The sequence below is a fragment of the Aegilops tauschii genome, chromosome 4 (genome assembly GCF_002575655.3).
Source record: "Aegilops tauschii subsp. strangulata cultivar AL8/78 chromosome 4, Aet v6.0, whole genome shotgun sequence".
NCBI classification, from domain to species: Eukaryota; Viridiplantae; Streptophyta; class Magnoliopsida; order Poales; family Poaceae; genus Aegilops; species Aegilops tauschii.
This window is the reverse complement of record NC_053038.3, coordinates 217,415,713-217,440,037: the sequence shown is the minus strand read 5'-3', so window position 1 is coordinate 217,440,037 and position 24,325 is coordinate 217,415,713.

Here is a 24,325-nt window from a genome sequence, read left to right as displayed (position 1 = left end):
GATGCCAGGACTGATTTAACCATTAGCAATCTGCCTGCATAGGTCATGAATGTGGCAATGCCAGCTAATCTTTTTGCAATCCTGTTAACAAGTGGTAAACACTGCTCCACTGTTGGTTTGTGAAGTCCTAAAGGAAGCCCAAGGTATGTGAATGGGAAGTGTCCCATCTGAAAATTAAGAGTTCCAGCATAAATTTGAGCCCTCTCTCCCTGAATATTAATAGGTACCATGATAGACTTCTGGTAGTTTACCTTTAAACCAGTGGCAGATGCAAAAGTGTTCAGAAGGGCTTTAAGACAGATGAGCTGTCTAGAATCAGCTTGCATTATTAACAAGGTGTCATCTGCATACTGGACAATTGGAAAGTTAGTGTTGGAATTTATTTGCAGAGGTGCATGAAGAAGGCCCATTCCCATTGCTTTATTGATTACTGATTGAAGCAGGTCTACAGCTATAACAAACAACAGTGGTGAAAGAGGATCTCCTTGTGGAACTCCCCTTCTACAGTAAATCTTCTTACCAGGTACTCCATTCAGCATTACAGCAGTTGAAGCAGAGTTAAAGATCATTTCTATCCATGAGATCCACTTGTTGCCAAAACCTTTTGCTCTGAGAATATCTATAATTGCTTGGTGTTCAATGGAATCAAAAGCTTTTTCAAAGTCTAATTTGAGCACAAGCAACTCTTCCCTGGATTTGTAACATTGGTGAATGTATTCATAGGACCACCCCAAACAGTCCTGGATAACCCTGTCCTTAAGAAATCCATATTGGTTAATGTGGATCATTTGCAAAATAACTTTTTGCAATCTATTTGCCAATAACTTGGTGATGATCTTGAGCACCCCATTAAGCAAGGAAATGGGTCTAAAATCACTAGGGGTAAGAGGAGCAGAGTTCTTGGGGATGAGTGTAATATATGAGGTGTTGATGCTCTCTAGAGAAATATTACCTTCATGGAAGGCATGCACCAAGTTTCTTACATCAGCTCCAATAATGTCCCAGCATGCTTTTATAAAGTCATTGTTGAAACCATCTGGCCCAGGGGATTTGTCAGTAGGCAAGTCCTTAACCACATAGTTTATTTCCTCATCTGAGAATGGTTGTTCAATGTCCTTGAAAATATCTGGGTTGATCTGATTGCCAAGAAGGTCTTCCAAATCAAAATGCATAGTATGTCCCTCAGATTTTCCTAATCTCTGCTTAAAGGCTTCCCAAAGTAAGCCAGGCTTTCCATCATGATCAGTGATTTCAATTTGATCCTCATTAAGGAGCATAGCAATCTTATTATGTCTCTAATTAATTGAGGCTCTGGTGTGGAAAAACTTTGTATTTTCATCTCCAAATTTACTCCTTTGACTTTTCCTCTTTGTTTCAAATAAATCTTCTGGTTCTTCAAGATAGTCAGCAAGTGATCTTTTAGCAAGGCTCTACAATTCAACTCTATGGTATCCAGTCGTCTAAATTCCTCAAAGAAATCAAGGAGAAAAATGCACTCATTGATGTCTGCAATCTGCTTCTTAAGACATGTCAAATTCTTTGACCATAATTTTAGGGCCCTCCTTAGGTTTTTAAACTTAGCATTGATCAACTTGGCAGGATTAGTGTAACCCACAGGAATGTCCCAGGCTGCTTTGACTATATCTTTAAAAGAGCTATGTTTCAACCAGTAATTCTCATATCTAAACACTTTTGCTTTTGGAATAGAAGTTCCCACTTTAATCAAACAAGGCAAGTGGTCAGAAATAGCTCTTGCAAGAGGAAGAGCCATGGAATCTGGGTATGAAATCATCCAGGAAGCAGAAGTGAAGAACCAGTCAAGTTTTTCTAATTGTGGGTTCTCCTGCATATTACTCCAACTGAATTGTCTACCTTTTAAGGGTAGTTCAAGCAAACCTAAGTTACTAATAGCTTCATTAAAGAGGAGCATTTGATTGATACCCCCCCTGGTTTGTTCCTGTCACTAGGAGATCTGATGAAATTGAAGTCACCCATCACTATCCAGTCCACATCAGGGGGCATTTGGATGTTACTAAACCATTGCAGAAATTCAGCTTTGTCTTCCTAGTTGCTAGGACCATAGATGTTTGTGAAAACCCAAGACTGGTTGGAAATGCTACAAGTGAATTTCATTGAGAGAGAAAACTTGTTTTGGAACAGAACTTCTCCATGAAAAAGAGAGCCAACCCAGATTATAATTAAACCTCCAGAGGCCCCAACAGAAGGCAGGTACTCAAATTTAGAAAATCTGTGTGGACAGAAGTTGTGAACATAAGACAAATCAAACCCTCTCTTTTGGTCTCCTGCAAACATATGATCCCAGCTGGACTTTCTTCTATTTTTTGCTTTAAAGCTAGCCACTTGACTTCTTCATTTATGCCTCTAATGTTCCAATTTAGAATGTTCCAAGATCTCTTATTATTCATTTTGTAACATGGTTGTTTTTAAACTGCTGTCAAAGACCAGCCTTTGACAGACCACCATACATCACCCATAGAAACTGAGTAAATACTGAGTGGAACAGATTACTTGCAGAAATCCATGTGCCCAAATTAGCATCATACAAGTCATCCAGAAGAGCAAATAATTATAGCAAGAGTCAGACAGACTACCAGGAAAGATCCCAGTCATACACATAACAAAATGCCTCAGGCAGTACATAGAGTTCAGTATTTGAGAAACTAACTTAGTAACATTTTCCCCATGGACCCTGGCTGTGCAGCCAACATATATAAAAGGTGTACTAATCATTCTGCACTAGAGTTGGAGTTGTTGTTCTCCTTGGCCTTGGAATTCTTGGCCTCTCCATCAGACTCCTTATTTCTAGCCCTCTTTTCCATGCTCTCTTGCAGGTCCTCTCCAGCCACCTTGCAAAAGGATGAGGTGAGATTTTTAACTACTTTACTGTGCAAAACTGGAGGAGCAGCATTGCAAGGAAGACATGAATATCTAGAGAAATAATTTCTTTTAAAACCTTTGTTTTCCTCTCTAATTCTTCCACTTCTCCTTACCTGGGTTTCAACTAGGGGTCCCTTTCCCCTCCTTTTCCTGGAAATAGCTTCACCAGCAGGCAAGAGTATCACATTGGTTGGAGAGACCATTTTCAGAGGACTGCCTGCTCCAGAAGAAGAGGGAGCTGCTGGGCTACATCCAGCATTTTCCTTGTTAAAGCCAGCAGGTGACTGTAGCTTGCATAATGGGGCCTGGGAGACAGAGCACTTATCAGGGATACAAAAAGTCATAGTATCTTCCTCTTTGCAGTTCCCAATCAAGATTTGCCACAAGGGTGATTTTAGAAGTTGCAATGTCCAATCAAATTTGTCTGGAGTCAGGAGCAAGTGTAGAATAAAATTAAACCAACTTACTGGGATATCTGAAATGAAAGAACTAGCCACCTGTGTGGGAGAAGGTGCAAAATGTTTCTCCCAGAGCTCAATGCCTTCCTCACGCATAAGATTGTCACCATCAATAACAGAAAAAGCATGCTGTGAGGCCAACTGGAACACTTCTTGTGAATTGATCAAGGAATTAGAAGAAATGTCCAAATTAACATTAGATATACCTGTAGAAGGACCAGCATTCTCCTCAATAGCTGAAGGCACTTCCTTGAGAAAGCTCTGTTCTGCAGCTAGCTGTGGGTCATCTGAAATTTTTTGCACAGCAACATCACCAAAGACTTCTACTGCTTCTGGCACCTGAATTTGCAGAGCCTCCTGTTGAATAGGAGCAGAGTCATTCTGAAAAGCTTCAAGCACCTGAACTTGCTGGGCCTCCTGATGGATGAAATCGGTGTCATTCTGGATGTCATTTACAGAGTTCAGACCAGGGGCAGGAGCATCAACCTGAACCATCTGATCAGCAAGAGCCACCTGTTGATTCATAGGTGCAATGCATTCACTGTCTTCCACCTCATTTTCAGCATCAGATGGATAAGCTTGCAGTAAATTATGAAGACCATCACCAAGAGGGGCCTCCACGTTAGCCAAAGCCACTTGATTAACCTCCTGATTCTAAATATTAAGTCCACCATTGTGTGAGGACAAACCTTCAGATAAAGAAACTGTTGAGGTAATGCTGCTGTTGGGCAGAACTTCATTTGGATCCATCTGAACTTCCTCTTGATGTTGCTGCTGGATTATATCCATGGGCTGAGCTGCTGGCTGAGGAAAAGCCCAGTGGCCCTGCTCATCCCACTCCTCCCACTCTGCATTATCTGCAGGTGCATTGTTAAACTGCATGTTATGGAATCCAGGAAAGTCATTAGCATTCTGAGGAATGGGATGTGGATCAACTCCTGGAGGGGGGAAAGGGTCTTCATCTGCAGGACCACCACCCTGCTTTTCTTCCAGTAGGACCTCAACAGAGCTAGTTAGAGATCCTTCTTCAAAGTTTTCTCCTTCAGACCAACGAATGCTCTTAGGTATTTCAATCAAGTCAGTTACTCTTGCCTTGACCAGAATCTTACCCTTGAGAGCATCTTCCTTTTCCCAGGTTATGATTCTCCCAAATTTTGCTATTGCTGTGGCAATATCTTCAGTGTTGCAGTGGTCGAAAGGAACGCCAAGAATCAGCAGCCAACACACCCTGTTAAATTGCACCCTCCTCTAGTTCCTGCCGTCGTTGTGCTTAGTAAATGTGATGAAAACATCCCCAAAAGCATGAGAGCTGTCTCTGACCATCCTGTCCCTATCACGGATATGCCTAAACTAAACATATGCCTCCCCAAATGGGCAAGGCTGAATCTCTCTAAAGCCAACTTGAGCATCTGGATCATTCTGCAGAAAATCTTCTAGAACATCCCGGACGTTGGGGAAGTGTACCTCATCTGGAAGAGGTTGGATGGTGGCGATGGCCCAATCCTCATGTCGATGTGGTCGAGGCGGAAGAACCACCCTGGTAACTCCATTCCTCCCCTCAATCTGCTGAATCTGGAACCCGTGCGGCACAAACGGCTGAGGATTGATGGGAATGTTCGCCATAATGGCCTCTGCAGATGAGTGGAGCTCGGGGTCTGACAGCAATGGCGGAGAGGTTGAACGAGCTTGCACAGAAAGGTAAGTAGGAGGGGAATGCGAGGAGTCTGTCTGTGGTCTTGGTTGAAAATTTAGGAAATGACCCGAGACCAGCTCCCTAAAAGAGGCAACCAATCTTGGCTCCTGGGCCGGCCCAATGTGCCTGAACCAGTCAGAAACCACCCCCTCGGCCCAGGCCTCTGCTGGTGGGCTACTGAATGTTGCTACTGGGATAAAAGGCCACAACCCAGTTAGCCTGGGCTTTGGACAGAAGCGCGCCAGGTGACACACGTCACCACATGCAAAGCATGCACGTTCAAAATAACGTGTGCTATTATCAAATTCCGAAATGCGCTCCTGACCCTCAATAATGGGCCCATTAACTGCTGTAGTAAAATTCTCAATTGAAGGCTGACTCAAATCACGATCCGTATCCACTGCCCTGGATAACCGTTGGAAAACCAACCTATGATCCCTCACCGGAGATGCACTCTGACGATCGCCGGAGCAATGAACAATGGCTTTGCCCTTATGACCAACAATGGTCCACTCAGCATCTAACTCTTTGTAAAAAAGTAACTCTTCACGACGCCAGTTAGGACCTCCATTACCCCAAAGACTAAAAACCATCTCAAAATCTTTCTCATCCACTTTCCCCGCATTGTAAATGTGAAAACCCACCGATTTGGAAGCAACCGAGAACTTGAAAGAACGATCCTTGAGATAGGAGACCCTAAAACCTTGAGGATAACCTCCAAAAGCTGACTGAAGAGCAATACTAACCGTATGCGTGTCCAACTGGAATGTAGCCCGGCAGAATGACACGACCAAGATGAACTCCTTTTGGCGAAAGCCAGGAGAGAAGACCACAGGGTGCCCAAACGTGCTCCTCATGAAGGCTTGAAACTTCTTGCCCCTCTCAAAGTTGAGAGAAAAAGGTGCCATTGTTCCACCGAGAAAAGATGATCGTGGAAGAAGTAAGGAGACCAGGTGGACGCCGGGGCCGGAGTGGCCACCGGCGCAGAGGGAGGTGGACGCCGGGGCCGGAGTGGCCACCGGCAGGGAGTCCCCTAGAGGGGCCTAGGAGAGCCTAGGAGAGGAGAGGAGAGGAGAGGAGGGTTCGCCAGAATGACGCCTTCAACTGTAGCCCGGCTCTTGGCAGCAGGGTTTATTGTGGAGGTTTTTCACCCTGAGTGGTTAGCTAACCCAGTGCTAGTACTTTGGCGTATGTGTGTGGATTACATAGATTTGAACAAAGCTTGTCCAGCTGATCCCTTTGCTCTCCCTCGTATTGATCAAATTATTGATGCTACGGCGGGTTATGAGCGTTTGAGCTTTCTGGATGCTTATTCTGGTTATCATCAGATCAAAATGGCAGTTAAGGACCAGGAGAAGACGGCTTTTATAACTCCCTTTGGAGCCTTTTGCTATGTATCTATGCCTTTTGGGCTCAAGAGTGCCCAGGGGACTTATCAGCGGTGTGTGCAGAATTGTCTTCATAATCAGATTGGGCGCAATGTTCATGCTTATGTGGATGATATTGTGGTGAAATCCAGAAAAGAGGAGACGTTAACAGATGATTTGAAGGAAAATTTTGATAATCTCTGGGTTTATAAGATGATGCTTAATCCGGCCAAGTGCGTTTTTGGTGTCCCGGCAGGCAAGCTCTTGGGTTTTCTGGTGTCTAACAGGGGCATTGAAGCTAATCCAGAAAAGATCAAAGCTATTACGTCTCTGGCTAAACCGGCGTGTATCAACGATGTTCAACGTCCGGCGGGTCGTATTGCAGCGCTGAGCCAGTTTATCAGCCGGTTAGGGGAGAAAGCTATCCCTCTATATCAGATGATGAAGAAGACAGATAACTTTGTCTGGAGTGATGCTACCAATGCGGCGTTTGAGGACTTGAAGAAGCAGTTAGCCGAGCCACCTGTCCTTGCTGCTCTGGTCGATAAAGAGCCGCTGTTGTTATATGTGGCTGCCAATGCCCGGGCTGTCAGTGTGTCCATTGTGGTGGAGCGCAAGGAGGCTGGGAAGGAATATCCGGTTCAACGGCCGGTTTATTATATCAGTGAGGTGCTCATTGAATCCAAACAGAGGTACCCACATTGGCAGAAACTGGTGTATGGAGTTTTCATGGCGAGCCGGAAGCTTAAGCAGTACTTTCAGGGTCATCCCATCACTGTGGTCAGTTCTGCCCCTTTGGGAGATATAATCCAAAACAGGGAAGCAACTGGCCGGGTTGCCAAGTGGGCCATCGAGCTTGGACCTCACGGGTTAAAATATGTGCCTCGTACGGCAATCAAGTCCCAAGCGCTTGTGGATTTCATCAATGACTGGACAGAGTTTAAGGCGCTCGAGGAAAAGCCGGATCATACTTATTGGACTATTCATTTCGATGGATCCAGGCAATTGGAGGGCTCGGGGGCTGGAGTCGTGTTAACTTCCCCACGAGGTGATAAGTTTTGTTATGTTCTCCGTTTAATGTTCCCGTGCACTAACAATGCAGCTGAATATGAGGCTCTACTCCATGGTCTTCGAATGGCTAAGGAGATGAATTTAAGCCGGGTTAAGTGTTTTGGTGACTCGGACCTGGTGGCTCAACAAGTTTCTGGTACTTGGGATTCCAAGGACCCACTCATGGCAGCGTATCCTCGAGAAGTAGATATTGTTGTTGGTCACTTCAAGGGTTATCAGGTTGACCATGTGGACCGGCGAAAGAACGAAGCGGCAGACGCTTTAAGACGTTTGGGTTCCCAACATAAACCGGTTCCACCCAATGTTTTTCTGGATGTTTTGCATAACCCGTCGGTCAAGCTACCTACAGAGGAGGATTTGGTTGTTCCTGATCCGGAGGCTCAGTTGGTGGCGGCTCTTCATGTTATCCCAGATTGGACGGTCCCATATTTGGCGTATATGAACCGGGGCGAGTTACCGGAGGATGAAACTTTGGCCAGGCAAATAATCTGGCGATCCAAGTCAATGACCATTGTCAATGGAGAACTGCATCATTGCAGTGTAACAGGGGCATTCTAGCGTTGCGTATCTCCTGAAGAAGGCCGTGAGATTTTGTGTGAGATCCACGAAGGAGATTGTGGTCACCACGTGTAACGCCCCGAGACCGACGCTCCAGATGTCTTCCTTGTTTTGCGTGCCAGCTGTGTTATTTATTTGTTTGTTGCATCTCATCATCGCATCATTTGCATTGCATCCGCATTTGTTTTTAAAACTTGCATCCGCTCGTAGTTGCCGCTTCTTCCGTTTCTCGGTTGACCTTCTCTCTGATCAACCGGACCGCTCTCTTCTCTCTCTTTTCTGAGCTCATCAAACCCCTTGCCTTCGTTGACCGTTCCGAGACCAACCGTGTTTTAGGTTCCCTCTTGTCAAACCTACTAACCTCTCTCGTCAGCCCGCGATCCCCTCCCGCGCGTCCGAAAGTTGTCCCGTACCCGACCCGGTTTGTTGTTACCGTTGGATTCGGATCATCCCCAAACATCTATAAAACATCTCCGTTTTCTCAATTGGACGCTCTAGCCTACTTATTCTCGACCGCCCGATTATGATCGGACGGACCAAATATCCCCTAACCTAACCCACTCGCTATATATAGTCTAAACCGAGACCAAATCCCTAATTTCTAGGGATCCTCCTAGCCGCCGCCACCACTCTTTCCCGCATCCACCTCGAGATCTCCTCCCGATCCACCTGCTCCTCTCCTTCCGCGCCCAGCCACTGCTCTTCGTCTATCCGTCCATCCAACCAGCAGCTCCAGCAGCCACATGAGGCAGCGCCTCCCCGCGTCCCCCTCTACGCTCGTGCCCGAGCAGGAGCGCTCGGCCTCACCTCCAGGACCCCGCGCCGCCGGAGCTGCTCCGTCCGCCGCCCGAACCTGCCAAGACGAGCACCAGCAGGGCCGCCCTCTCTTTCCCTATCTCTCCTTTCTTCTTACCTTCTCCCTCCCGTCTCATCTCCCTACCTCTTCTCCACAGGAACCGGAGCGCCGCCTGACTCCCTCGATCTGCGATGGGAAACTCCTCAAGCCGCCACCATCTTCTTCCAGGAGCTCGTGGCCTTCTCTGCTTTCCCTCCTCGTGCCTCGCCGGAAGCAAGCTCCGCAGCGCCAAGTTCCCCTGCTCGGTCCCCTGCTTCCTCTGTGTCGAGCAGCAGCTCGAGCGCTGTGCTCGCTCGCGTGCACCGCCCGCACTCGGCCTCCTCCAGCCGCGCCAAGTCCCCCTGCTTCGCCGCGCCACCGCACGCAGACCCCTCTGCTCTCCCACGCCTCTGCCTCGACCTCTCCCCTCGCCAAGCCGCTGAGCCGCCCGAGCACCTCCTCTAGTTCGTCGCCTCGATCGCTGCCTTGCCAAGCTCCGGTCGCTGCCCGCCATCGCCGGGAGACGCCAGCCCCAAGTCCCCCTGTCTGCTTCCTCTGCATCGAGCGAGACCAGCGCCAGCCATCGGGTCAAGCCCGCGTTGACCGCCCGCTCGCCGCGCCGTGGACGCGTCATCCTGCTGCGTGGGACGCGGCCTCGTCCGCGCCTCCTGGCCCAACCACCCGCACCGTGGCCCAGCCCCCACCTCTACCGATCTGGGCCGAGCCCAACTAGGTGAGCAGTCCAGCCGCCCAGTGCAGTTTCCAGATTCGGCCCGATGCGTGTTTTTTTCCTTCTGCGATTTTAGCAATTATCCCAAGATTTACAGTTTTACAGAAAAGTCCCTCTAGATCATGCATTTAATAACTCACAAACCGTGCATCACATGTAAATAATTTATATATGTAAAATGCTTAGAATTTCATCTAGTTTCATAATATGTCACTCTCATCCATGTTTGAAATGTTTAAAATGCTGTTTGTTTAAATTTGCTCGAATGCCATGTTAAAATGATTTATTTCATAGCTTAATAACCGTAACTCGGAATTTAATAAACTTTATATGTAAGTGGGGTAGAAAAATGCATAGATTAACTTGGTGCACTTTATTTTGCTGTTTAACAACATTAAAAGTGTGTTTATGGCAGAACAGTACCAAATTCATAATATTGACATGAGGATTTTCCGGAATTGTTGTTTGTTGTTCCGGCCTCATTTAAACTTGCCTAGATAGGTAGTTTTCTTATGCCTCACCTCTTGCCATGTTAATCAACATTTAATATTGTTGGGTACATAACCGAGAGAGAACTAAATAATCGTATGTGGTGTTTCGTCAATATGCAACTCGTTGCATATTGAGCTCCACTTAAATTTGTAGTGTTGTTTGTTGCATTTTGTCATGCCATGCTCATTAAATCGGACATGCATCATACTTGATTGTGCATCATGCCATGTTTATGTGATGTTTGTTTACTATGTTGTTTGTTTCTTTCCGGGTTGCTTCTCTCGTTAGCTTCGGTTTCGTTCGACTACGTCTGTTTGTCTTCTTCATGGACTCGTTCTTCTTCCTTGCGGGATCTCAGGCAAGATGACCATACCCTCGAAATCACTTCTATCTTTGCTTGCTAGTTGTTCGTTCTATTGCTTTGCCGCGCTACCTACCACTTGCTATATCATGCCTCCCATATTGCCATGTCAAGCCTCTAGCCCACCTTTCCCAGCAAACCGTTGTTTGGCTATGTTACCGCTTTGCTCAGCCCCTCTTATAGCGTTGCTAGTTGCAGGTGAAGATGAAGTTTGCTCCATGTTGGAACATGGATATGTTGGGATATCACAATATCTCTTTTTTAAAATTAATGCATCTATATACTTGGTAAAGGGTGGAAGGCTCGGCCTTATGCCTGGTGTTTTTTTCCACTCTTGCCGCCCTAGTTTCCGTCATACCGGTGTTATGTTCCTTGATTTTGCGTTCCTTACGCGGTTGGGTGATTTATGGGACCCCCTTGGCAGTTCGCTTTGAATAAAACTCCTCCAGCAATGCCCAACCTTGGTTTTACCATTTGCTACCACCTATCCCTTTTTCCCTTGGGTTCTGCAGACTCAAGGGTCATCTTATTTTACCCCCCCCCCGGGCCAGTGCTCCTCGGAGTGTTGGTCCAAACTAGAGCCTCTTGCAGCGCCACCTCGGGGAAACTTGAGGGCTGGTTTTAGTTGTACGTAGTGTTCATCCGGTGTGTCCTGAGAACGAGGTACGTGCGACTCCTATCGGGATTGTCGACACATCGGGCGGCTTTGCTGGTCTTGTTTTACCATTGTCGAAATGTCTTGTAAACCGGGATTCCGAGACTGATTGGTTCTTCCCGGGAGAAGGAATATCCTTCGTTGACTGTGAGAGCTTATAATGGGCTAAGTTGGGACACCCCTGCATGGTATAAACTTTCGAGAGCCGTGCCCGCGGTTATGTGGCAGATGGGAATTTGTTAATGTCCGGTTGTAGAGAACTTGACACTTGACTTAATTAAAATACATCAACCGCGTGTGTAGCCGTGATGGTCTCTTTTCGGCGGAGTCTGGGAAGTGAACACGGTTTTTGGGTTATGGTTGACGTAAGTAGGAGTTCAGGATCACTTCTTGATCATTACTAGTTGACGACCGTTCCATTGCTCCTCCTCTCGCTCTTATTTGCGTATGTTAGCCACCATACATGCTAGTGCTTGCTGCAGCTCCACCTCACTACCCTTTCCTTCCTATAAGCTTAAATAGTCTTGATCTCGAGGGTGTGAGATTGTTGAGTCCTCATGACTGACAGATACTTCCAAAACAGTTGCAGGTGCCGACGATACCAGTGCAGGTGATGCAACCGAGCTCAAGTGGGAGTTCGACGAGGACCTTGGTCGTTACTATGTTTCTTTTCATGTTGATCAGTAGTGGTGCCTAGTTGGGACGATCAGGGATCTAGCATTTGGGGTTGTCTTCTTTCCTTTTGGTTCCGTAGTCGGACCTATGTGTATACCCTGATTGATGTATGATTTTATTTATGTATTGTGTGAAGTGGCGATTGTAAGCCAACTCTTTATCCCATTCTTGTTCATTACATGGGATTGTGTGAAGATGACCCTTCTTGCGACAAACCACAATGCGGTTATGCCTCTAAGTTGTGCCTCGACACGTGGGAGATATAGCCGCATCGTGGGCGTTACAAGTTGGTAATCAGAGCCATCCCTGACTTAGGAGCCCCCTGCTTGATCGAATCGCTGACGTTGTTAAGTCTAGAACAAAAATGTTTTGAGTCTTAGGATTATATATATATATATATATATATATATATATATATATATATATATATATATATATATCGGAGAGTAGGATTCTTTTTACTCCTCAGTCCCTTCGTCGCTCTGGTGAGGTCCCCTGACGTAGAAGTTTTGACTTTTCTCTCCTCAAATTTCACTAAAAAAAATTTTTAGGAACACGCTGGTATCTTGGAATCGTTTCGATGGTTTTGTGACAAGAACATTGTTCTTGGTGCCTCCTGACATTTAGGGGTTGTGGCAGTGTCCCGGGGAGTTGAGCTCCGAGGTGTTTTCATCACAATATTATCGTTGCAGTTCTGGATTACCTGAGTTTCGCCGACATCGAAAATCTCTTTTATGCAGTTGTTGGTGAGATCACCTCGACGCCACCCAGTACTGGGGCGGGAGTTCGGGAGTATTGCCATAACTCGTATAACGGATGCTTTTCGAAGGTTGAGGTAAACGATTTCCAAAGGTTTCTTGGTTATGTGTTGACAGATGGATACAGCTGGATCTAGGGATTGTTAGTTTGGGTTATATATTTTGTGTCCCCTGTATCCCCAACACTAGATTGCATAACCAGAAAGTTTCGGGAGTTTATAAGTGGGAATTCAAGTAGCTCCTAGGATATCTTTCCGACGGATGCATGATATGAGATTGGGGTTCGACGTCTAGTGGTCCGCCTTTCCACGGTTGGTTTTACAGCGGTCTCGTAGTGTCTTAAAGAGTCCTTGGCTATGCCGACTCGGGGACGCTTCGTATGTCATGTGCACTGCCTTGTACATGATGGTGCTGTACGATCGAGCCCGTGTGGACCCAACCACGAAAACTTCGGACGAAATCTCTATCATATGTTTGTTCCGGCTTATTCTGCAAGCCAAATCCTTTGTTTTTGTTTTGTTTTGTGGTATTCGAGTTGCTTCAATGCCAAGTGTTGATTTCATACCTTATCCTAAGCGGTGTTCTCATATTTCTATCTGGATGATAATCCTTTTTGATTATCGAGATTGTCATGCCAATTCTTTCCAACCGATGCGTTTCTCTTCGAGATGATCCCATCATTCTCCCCATTCAGAAGATCAATAATAAGTTTTCTCAACGTTGTTTGTTTCATCTGCCCCAAGTTGCCTTTGTTTTCCCGCCGTCCCACCCTCTTTCTTCAAGGACTCAGATTTATTAATCATGTATCCATCTTATGGAGGTGAAGTTTCTTCATTCTTTTCAATCAATGTTCTTATCCGGTGATTCTCAGGAAGATGCTCGGGAAGCTTCAAGTTTATCATTCTTCATTCTCGTATTCTTTTCCAGTGGATTCAATTGAAGCTTTCAGTGTTGATTATAGCCCTTTCCTCCTTTCAAATTCTTTCTCATGCCGGTATATCTCTTAATCATTCCCCGCTTGCTATTCAATTGTTCCGGAGTGCTGAAGATATCTCTGAAGATTCGTGTATCCACTCCGCATCAATTCTAACTATTTCGAGGTTGTTACCTCATTCAAGCTATTTAATTCAACCGGTGCAATCTTTGTTTTAATCATTCAACGGTGTTTCTTTTGAGTGGGCCCTAACCCACAGGTCTTTTCCAGGTTCTTACCTGACTCTTCTAATTTTTCTGGAGTTATTCTCAAATTCATTGCAAAGTTTGACGTAAGAATGAATTATCATCAGTCAAATGTCTTTCTCCAAGATCTTTCAAACTCTTTTCATTGTTGGTTCAATCTTTCTAATTTTCATCCCGGAGTATCTCAACAATTCATGGTGGTGTTTCTCATCGTCATTCTCAACATTTGAAGACCGAAGAAGAGTTTCCTCTTAAATCCATACCCGTTCTTCCAAAGATTCACAGTTGTAACTTATGCCATCCTCTCATAATTATTTTCGATTGTGAGAATTCCTTTCACCCATCCGGGGCAATTCATGAGTCTTTTCAGTTTGATTCTCCGAAGGCCATCATTTCAGAAGATTTCTTCGTTCTAAGTTTTCAGCTTGGTTCTCCAATTATGCTAAATTGATGTCTCTTCGTTCATCTCCATATTCTCCCGGTGCATCATTCAAGTATCCTCTAGTCAGCTCGTGATCTATTCGTTCTCATGTATCTAAATTCCCTCGAGTATTTTCGCGCATTCTTTAATTCTTACGGTGTTTTGTCCTCTTTTCTTCAATTGTTTTCAATTCTCGCGGTGGTTCGTTCAAGATTTTCTCTTCCTTCGTTATCATATCAATTTATTCGTTGTTTCAATCCTACCGGTGGTTCGATGAAGATCTTCACAAGTTTGCACAATATATATCTTAATCCTTTCTACGAGAATAAGTAGTATGCAAAATCCGTTGCTTGTCATCAATCTAAATTGGTGAAGGCTAAGCATAATGTAATTCTTATTCTTGTTTCATCCAAGTGATTAATTCCTTATTCCGGAGATTCATCAAAATTCTTGATCTCATTTGTTCATTTTTCTTTCCGGAGCTCCAAGTTATTTCAATTATATCATTTCAAAGCTTCATCTAATCATTGCAAGGATTCTCTCGGAGTTCTTTTCAACTTTCCCTTTCGTTTGATCATTCTTTTATTATCGGAGTTCTTCATGGAGGATCAACATGGTGGCTCATCAAGGATGCCTTTCATTCTTCAATTGTTCGTCAAGATTTCTCACGGAGTTAAGATCCGCCAAGCTATACTCTAAAATAAACATGGCGTTCAACACACGTTTTGTTTTGGGGAGTTCAAGTATTCTTCATCTTGCATTCCGAAGTGCAATTCTTTCTCCCTTATCTTTTGAGGTGGTGTTATGTCATTGTTGATAATTTCCCTTCGTGTTTCATGATTCGCAAGTTGTTAAGAATGAGATATTTAAACCCATCATTTTTATCTTCGTTCAGGAGATCCTTTTGCAACCTATCAATCCCTCCATTGGAGTTATCTTGGTAAAGATTTCACCTAAAGCTTTCCCTAAGAATTGTTTCTATTATGGTGCTTATCAATGATCCAAGTTTTCTCATATCCTCTTGGTGAAAGAAGTTTTTCATCTCGGTGGTGTTATCAATTATATTAGTTGTTTTCGTTAGTGGCGGGTTGTCACCTCATAATTTTGAGATGTGTTCCATAAGCCCTCAACAAGATTGTTCTTTTCGTTGTTGATTTTCCAACAACTCCATTATAACCTTCTTGGAAGGGTGCTTTCCAAGCTCATCTGTGGCAGAAGTTGTCATTTTCTTCTCCATTCTTTATTCCAAGGATCTATCTTCTATTATTTATTTCTTCCAGAGGCTTTGTGATGTTGCTCTCTTCATTGATCTTCTCGGTTTGTGAGGACCGTGCTCTTTTCGTGCTTATCCATTTCCAACCGGAGTGTCCTGCCCTCTTTTCAAGTTCTTCCCATTCTGTCAAGTTTTGCGTCCCTTCTCAACCGGAGTGCTGTCTGAAATCTTTCTGACCCATTGTGCCATTCTTTCAATAGTTCCGGAGGCAGTGTGTTGCTGATTTCATCAAGTGTCATCCCATCTTCTCAAGTTCATGTTCAATTCCTTCCATTTACAGTCGGAGTGCTGTCCAAATTATATCATTCTTATTCCTTCTTTATCTTGTTTTAACCGGAGTGTTGTGTCTATCATTCCTCTTCTAACCGGAGTCTCATCCAAGTGCTTTCATTTTGCCAAGTTCATATTCTATCCCTCCCATTTTCCAACTGGAGCGTTATCGTAATTGATCATTATCGTTCCTTGTACATCTCGTTTCAACCGGAGTGCTTGCATGTACTTCTCGTCCTTTGTTCTCGTCATTCATAGCTTTGCAAACTCCAAGGTTCACATGGAGTTCCTTGTTTCTCTTTTCCACCGGTGTGCTTTCATATTCCTTTTGATCCGTTAAGCTCTTGTTCCATATTCTTCAACCTACAAAGGTTCTCGCAATGTTCCTTGTTCCTCTTTGATAACAGAGTGTTTTCAATCTCGTTCATCTCCCTTGTATTCTCTCTTTTCGTTCGTTCAATCTCTCAAGGTTCGTGGTTTCACTCGTTTGTCAAAGAAGCAACTTAGTTTTACCTCTTCTCTTCCTCTTCCGTTTCTCTCCGGTGCCATCCTAGATCTCGGGACGAGATCCTCTCGTAGTGGTGGAGTGTTGTAACACCCCGAGGCCGACACTCCAGATGTCTTCCTTGTTTTGCGTGCCAGCTGTGTTATTTATTTGTTTGTTGCATCTCATCATCGCATCATGTGCATTGCATCCGCATTTGTTTTTAAAACTTGCATCCGCTCATAGTTGCCGCTTCTTCCGTTTCTCGGTTGACCTTCTCTCTGATCAACCGGACCGCTCTCTTCTCTCTCTTTTCTGAGCTCATCAAACCCCTTGCCTTCGTTGACCGTTGCGAGACCAACCGTGTTTTCGGTTCCCTCTTGTCAAACCTACTAACCTCTCTCGTCAACCCGCGATCCCCTCCCGCGCGTCCGAAAGTTGTCCCGTACCCGACCCGGTTTGTTGTTACCGTTGGATTCGGATCATCCCCAAACATCTATAAAACATCTCCGTTTTCTCAATTGGACGCTCTAGCCTACTTATTCTCGACCGCCCGATTACGATCGGACGGACCAAATATCCCCTTACCTAACCCACTCGCTATATATAGTCTAAACCAAGACCAAATCCCTAATTTCTAGGGATCCTCCTAGCCGCCGCCACTCTTTCCCGCATCCACCTCGGGATCTCCTCCCGATCCACCTGCTCCTCTCCTTCCGCGCCCAGCCACTGCTCTTCGTCTATCCGTCCATCCAACCAGCAGCTCCAGCAGCCACATGAGGCAGCGCCTCCCCGCGTCCCCCTCTACGCTCGTGCCCGAGCAGGAGCGCTCGGCCTCACCTCTAGGACCCCGCGCCGCCGGAGCTGCTCCGTCCGCCGCCCGAACCTGCCAAGACGAGCACCAGTAGGGCCGCCCTCTCTTTCCCTATCTCTCCTTTCTTCTTCCCTTCTCCCTCCCGTCTCATCTCCCTGCCTCTTCTCCACAGGAACCGGAGCGCCGCCTGACTCCCTTGATCTGCGATGGGAAACTCCTCAAGCCGCCACCATCTTCTTCCAGGAGCCCGTGGCCTTCTCTGCTTCCCCTCCTCGTGCCTCGCCGGTAGCAAGCTCCGCAGCGCCAAGTTCCCCTGCTCGGTCCCCTGCTTCCTCTGTGTCGAGCAGCAGCTCGAGCGCTGTGCTCGCTCGCGTGCACCGCCCGCACTCAGCCTCCTCCAGCCGCGCCAAGTCCCTCTGCTTCGCCGCGCCACCGCACGCAGACCCCTCTGCTCTCCCGCGCCTCCGCTCGACCTCTCCCCTCACCAAGCCGCCGAGCCGCCGGAGCAGCTCCTCCAGTTCGTCGCCTCGATCGCCGCCTTGCCAAGCTCCGCTCGCTGCCGGCCATCGCCGGGAGACGCCAGCGACAAGTCCCCCTATCTGCTTCCTCTGCATCGAGCGAGACCAGCGCCAGCCATCGGGTCAAGCCCGCGTTGACCGCCTGCTCGCCGCGCCGTGGACGCATCGTCCTGCTGCGTGGGACGCGGCCTCGTCCGCGCCTCCTGGCCCAACCTCCCGCACCGTGGTCCAGCCCCCACCTCTACCGATCTGGGCCGAGCCCAGCTAGGTGAGCAGTCCAGCCGCCCAGTGCAGTTTCCAGATTCGGCCCGATGCGTATTTTTTTTCCTTCCGCGATTTTAGCAATTATCCCAGGATTTACTGTTTTATAGAAAAGTCCCTCTAGATCATGCATTTAATAACTCACAAACCGTGCATCACATGTAAATAATTTATGTTTGTAACATGCTTAGAATTTCATCTAGTTTCATAATATGTCACTCTCATCCGTGTTTCAAATGTTTAAAATGCTGTTTGTTTAAATTTTCTCGAATGCCATGTTAAAATGATTTATTTCATAGCTTAATAACCGTAACTCGGAATTTAATAAACTTTATATGTAAGTGGGGTAGAAAAATGCATAGATTAACTTGGTGCACTTTATTTTGCTGTTTAACAACATTAAAAGTGTGTTTATGGCAGAACAGTACCAAATTCATAATATGGACATGAGGATTTTCCGGAATTGTTGTTTGTTGTTCCGGCCTCATTTAAACTTGCCTAGATAGGTAGTTTTCTTATGCCTCACCTCTTGCCATGTTAATCAACATTTAATATTGTTGGGTACATAACCAAGAGAGAACTAAATAATCGTATGTGGTGTTTCGTCAATATGCAACTCGTTGCATATTGAGCTCCACTTAAATTTGTAGTGTTGTTTGTTGCATTTTGTCATGCCATGCTCATTAAATCGGACATGCATCATACTTGATTGTGCATCATGCCATGTTTATGTGATGTTTGTTTACTATGTTGTTTGTTTCTTTCCGGGTTGCTTCTCTCGTTAGCTTCGGTTTCGTTCGACTACGTCTGTTTGTCTTCTTCATGGACTCGTTCTTCTTCCTTGCGGGATCTCAGGCAAGATGACCATACCCTCGAAATCACTTCTATCTTTGCTTGCTAGTTGTTCGTTCTATTGCTTTGCCGCGCTACCTACCACTTGCTATATCATGCCTCCCATATTGCCATGTCAAGCCTCTAGCCCACCTTTCCCAGCAAACCGTTGTTTGGCTATGTTACCGCTTTGCTCAGCCCCTCTTATAGCGTTGCTAGTTGCAGGTGAAGATGAAGTTTGCTCCATGTTGGAACATGGATATGTTGGGATATCACAATATCTCTTTTCTAAAATTAATGCATCTATATACTTGGTAAAGGGTGGAAGGCTCGGCCTTATGCCTGGTGTTTTTTTCCACTCTTGCCGCCCTAGTTTCCGTCATACCGGTGTTATGTTCCTTGATTTTGCGTTCCTTACGCGGTTGGGTGATTTATGGGACCCCCTTGGCAGTTCCCTTTGAATAAAACTCCTCCAGCAATGCCCAACCTTGGTTTTACCATTTGCTACCACCTATCCCTTTTTCCCTTGGGTTCTGCAGACTCAAGGGTCATCTTATTTTACCCCCCCGGGCCAGTGCTCCTCGGAGTGTTGGTCCAAACTAGAGCCTCTTGCAGCGCCACCTCGGGGAAACTTGAGGGCTGGTTTTAGTTGTACGTAGTGTTCATCCGGTGTGTCCTGAGAACGAGGTACGTGCGACTCCTATCGGGATTGTCGACACATCGGGCGGCTTTGCTGGTCTTGTTTTACCATTGTCGAAATGTCTTGTAAACCGGGATTCCGAGACTGATCGGTTCTTCCCGGGAGAAGGAATATCCTTCGTTGACTGTGAGAGCTTATAATGGGCTAAGTTGGGACACCCCTGCATGGTATAAACTTTCGAGAGCCGTGCCCGCGGTTATGTGGCAGATGGGAATTTGTTAATGTCCGGTTGTAGAGAACTTGACACTTGACTTAATTAAAATACATCAACCGCGTGTGTAGCCGTGATGGTCTCTTTTCGGCTGAGTCTGGGAAGTGAACACGGTTTTTGGGTTATGGTTGACGTAAGTAGGAGTTCAGGATCACTTCTTGATCATTACTAGTTGAGGACCGTTCCATTGCTCCTCCTCTCGCTCTTATTTGCGTATGTTAGCCACCATACATGCTAGTGCTTGCTGCAGCTCCACCTCACTACCCTTTCCTTCCTATAAGCTTAAATAGTCTTGATCTCGAGGGTGTGAGATTGTTGAGTCCTCATGACTGACAGATACTTCCAAAACAGTTGCAGGTGCCGACGATACCAGTGCAGGTGATGCAACCGAGCTCAAGTGGGAGTTCGACGAGGACCTTGGTCGTTACTATGTTTCTTTTCATGTTGATCAGTAGTGGTGCCCAGTTGGGACGATCAGGGATCTAGCATTTGGGGTTGTCTTCTTTCCTTTTGGTTCCGTAGTCGGACCTATGTGTATACCCTGATTGATGTATGATTTTATTTATGTATTGTGTGAAGTGGCGATTGTAAGCCAACTCTTTATCCCATTCTTGTTCATTACATGGGATTGTGTGAAGATGACCCTTCTTGCGACAAACCATAATGCAGTTATGGCTCTAAGTCGTGCCTCGACACGTGGGAGATATAGCCGCATCGTGGGTGTTACACCACGTCGGTTCAAAATCCTTGGTAGCTAAAGCTTTTCGTCACGGCTTCTATTGGCTGACGGCTCATGCTGATGCTGAGGACTTGGTAAAAAAGTGTGATGGTTGTCAGAAGTTTTCACGCCGAGCTCGTGTTCCGGCTCAAGAATTGAGGATGATTCCAATCACTTGGCCGTTTCAACTTGGGGGCTGGATATGGTTGGGCCTTTTAAGAGGTCCAAGGATAAGAAGACCCACCTTCTGGTGGCGGTTGATAAGTTCACTAAGTGGGTGGAGGCAGAGCCAGTCAGTAAGTGTGATGCGGCCACGGCGATTCAATTCATCAAGAAGGTGATCTTCCAGTTTGGTTTTCCACACAGTATCATAACTGATAATGGCACTAATCTGTCTAAGGGTGCTATGAACGAATTTTGTCAACGTGAGCACATCCGGCTTGACGTGTCATCAGTAGCCCATCCTCAATCTAATGGTCAAGCGGAGAGAGCCAATCAAGAGATCCTGAGAGGCATCAAGCCCCGGCTTATGGTTCCTTTACAACGGACATTGGGTTGTTGGGTGGAGGAGTTACCTTCTGTGTTATGGAGCATCAATACCATGCCCAACAGATCTACGGGCTTTCTTCATGGTTTACGGAGCAGAGGCGGTTCTCCCTAGTGACATCCGCCATGACTCTCATTGCGTGGCGGCTTATGTTGAAGCTGACAATGAGAAGGCACGACAGGAAGCACTTGACCTATTAGATGAGGAGCGTGACATTGCAGCAGCTCGATCGGCGATTACCAGCAAGATCTGCGTCGCTATCACGGCCGCCGGGTTAGAACCAGAACTTTTCAAGAAGGTGATCTAGTGCTCCGGCTCATCCAGGATCAGACTGACATGCACAAGTTATCCCCGCCTTGGGAAGGACCCTTTGTGGTCAGCAAGAATCTGAACAATGGGTCATACTACCTCATCGATGTTCGAGAGCACAAAGACTCACGTCAATCGGAGGAGGAGACCCACCAGCCGTGGAATATCGCTCATCTTCGGCCTTACTACACCTGAGCCATAGGCTCCTATTACGTACATATTCCTGACAATGTATATATTATGATCAATATAATAAACCGGCATCCTTGCTAAAGCGGGGCCTCTGCCGTTCTTCTTTAAAGGTTTTTTGGTTACATGGGGGCTTCTGTTTATAAAGCGGAGTTCTGATTGTCCATTAATCCGGCTTATAAAGCCACAAAAAAGAGAGAAAAAGTTTGGGGGCTTCATACCCAAAATCATAAGGAGCCAAAGAGAGTTTGTTGCAAAGTACAACTCAAACATGGGCGCCCACTGAGCAGAGCTCAAAATATTGCTCGGGGGCTCTTTGCTTCTACAAGAACAAAGAGTCTATAACCTTGTAATAGGCTATAAAAGTCATGCTTGGAAGCCAGGTGTATTCACCTAAAACCCCGGGTTATCCTGCTATTTTAAGTAAGCCACTCCACCCAGGTAATCCTGGTACGACCCGTCGAACGTTTGACAAGTCAATCTTATAAAGACCCTGAAATTGTCATAGTTAAAATGACGATTGGTTAATGTGAGGTCCATCTTATAAGGCTTTGTAAAATGGTTTAACTCAGTGGCATGGCAGCCCATGAAAAGCCTCGCCTTTTTTGCATGTTTTTCTTCTGAAATCTTTCTTTTGGAGGTTTATTTTGAAGCGGTTTATCTTAATCCGGTGTTTAATGACCCGGTCTGGCTTTTGAGTTGCCACGTACAAAATTACAAGATGACCGGTGTCAATTGACCCGGCTTGGCTTTCAACTATAAGTTTTCAGTGCACGATCAGTTATAATACGGTGTTTATTGACCTAGTCTGGCTTCGACTACAAGTCGCTAGTATGATATACGGATAATCCGGTGTTTATTACAACCCGGTACGGCTTTACTACAACCCGGCAAAACATGGGAGGAGTTATCAGTACTCAAGATTTGGGTTATCACCCTTACTACAAAAAAGTTGGTAAACCAACGATGTGATTCAATGTCACAGGTATGATATATTTCATATTTGATTATTCTTAAGTACAGCCTTGGTTATAAACCGGGTTATATGTTGGGCATTATGACCCGTCCGGCGGTAAACCGCCAGGACACTTTAAACTTGTTGTATGCAGAAACAGGTTGATTAAAACTGCTAAGGATCATAAGCAGATATAGCATAATCATGGCATCATAAGCAAATATAGCATAATCATGGCGGATTAACAGTGTCATGCAAAGTGAATATGCACGATGGCATAGCAGACCAAGTGTTTAAACTAGCCTATTACAAGGCGCTTCATGCCCAAAAGGATAATTGTTTTTGACAAGCGTTGCAGTATGCATAAAGCTAAACCGGCCTCCGGTTCATGACTCTTCGTCGGGCTGACTTGACGGTTGTGGATCATCCTGCACCGTTTCATCCTCCTCCTCTCCACCAGTGGCTGGAAGTCAATGGTTGCCCAGTCAATCCCAGTTAAGGCTTGGAAGACAGTTTCATCACTTATAAGGGTGGACGGTTCAACATCAGGGGCGTAGGTATGTTTACGGATTGGCGGGATAAGATTTTGCACATCATAAGTTGGTGTAGTAACCCGTTTGTTGTCGGCATCATAAATCGACTGGTAATATGAAAAATCAGTTTCCTCAGCTAATTTGCTTGCCAGTGGACGCATTTCCCTTGTTATGGCTCTGAGGTCGTCATTATCAAACTCAGACCCGTCCTCCTTTTGACTTGGATAGCCGTTTCCAATGTCGGCCGGGTCAAGGTCAGATATCCACGCCTTGGCCCGAGTTAACGCAGTGAGAACACCAGCCCTAGCAGCTGATTTCTTCAACTCTTCAAACTGGGCAGGCATCATAGATAACCTTTCCAACGTCTCCTTGATCAAAGTTGGGGGCGGTTTATTATGGGAAGCAGTGCAGATGACCCGTTGAACGCCGGTATATAATTGCTCTATCAGAGTATAAGCAGCTTTCAGTCTTCTGCGCATGTTCGAGCCAAGATGAGTAACGCGGCTACCTGCAATGTTCAAAATATTGGTAAACCAGCAGTTTCATAGATATTGCTTATTTAAAGCTTATGAAGAGGACATTACCGAAGACAGCAGTGGTCATAGCATTGATTTGCTGCTTCAAGCCAGTCAGCTCTTCTACCATCGGATTAAGGGCTGCTTCTGCATCCGCAACCCTCTTTTGCAGTGAGGTCTTCTCTATGTCCCAGTCTGCCCACTATTCTTAAAGTTTTCCTTTAGTTTCTCCATGGCTGCTAAGGCACTGGTCAGCTCCTCTTTGGCTTTGGACATTTCTGCTTGTTGGGACTTGATGTTTTCTTGAAGATCAGTGGTTTGAGATTCCTTTTTGCTCAGCTCAGCCTGTAAGAGACATACATGTTATGAGTTGGCAGCATATATTTGAAGTACCAAGCACATAACAAGTTATACACTTGGCACTTGGGGGCTAATGCCTATTGCTTCTTATCACATTTTTCTTGTAAGTCCCAAGATCAATTCAAGTATTACTCTTGGCACTTGGGGGCTAATGTATATTTTCTTGATAATACAGTCCCGGTTCATCTTGAAGAGATAAGCCGGCCCTTGGGGGCTACACAAGCAAAAGTTACAAGATTAATACTCTAAAGTCCCGGTTCATCTTGAAAAGATAAACCGGCCCTTGGGGGATACGCAGGCAAAGTTGAAGTATTACAAAGTCCCGATTTACATTGATATCATAAACCGGCCCTTGGGGCTACTAGAGTTGATATTAGAAGTTGGACACAAGAGATAAACAATGATGCAGAGTTAACAGTGTTTACCTCGTATCACTCTTTCATTAGGTTCACTAAACCGGCTTCATAGTCGCGGCTTGTGTACAGGCGGTTTAAAAATCCAGAGTGGATATCTTGGGCGCTGAGGTGGGCATAGCTCTCCAAATCTGCTTTCCACTTGCCCTTATCCATAGCAACAAATTCTTCCTTGGCACTATGTTTTGATAAAGCAATGGGGTTGCCAGGAGTTGTGTAGCCAAAGCCAGTAACCATAACATCATCCGTATGATCATCGGCAGCCTTGGCTGG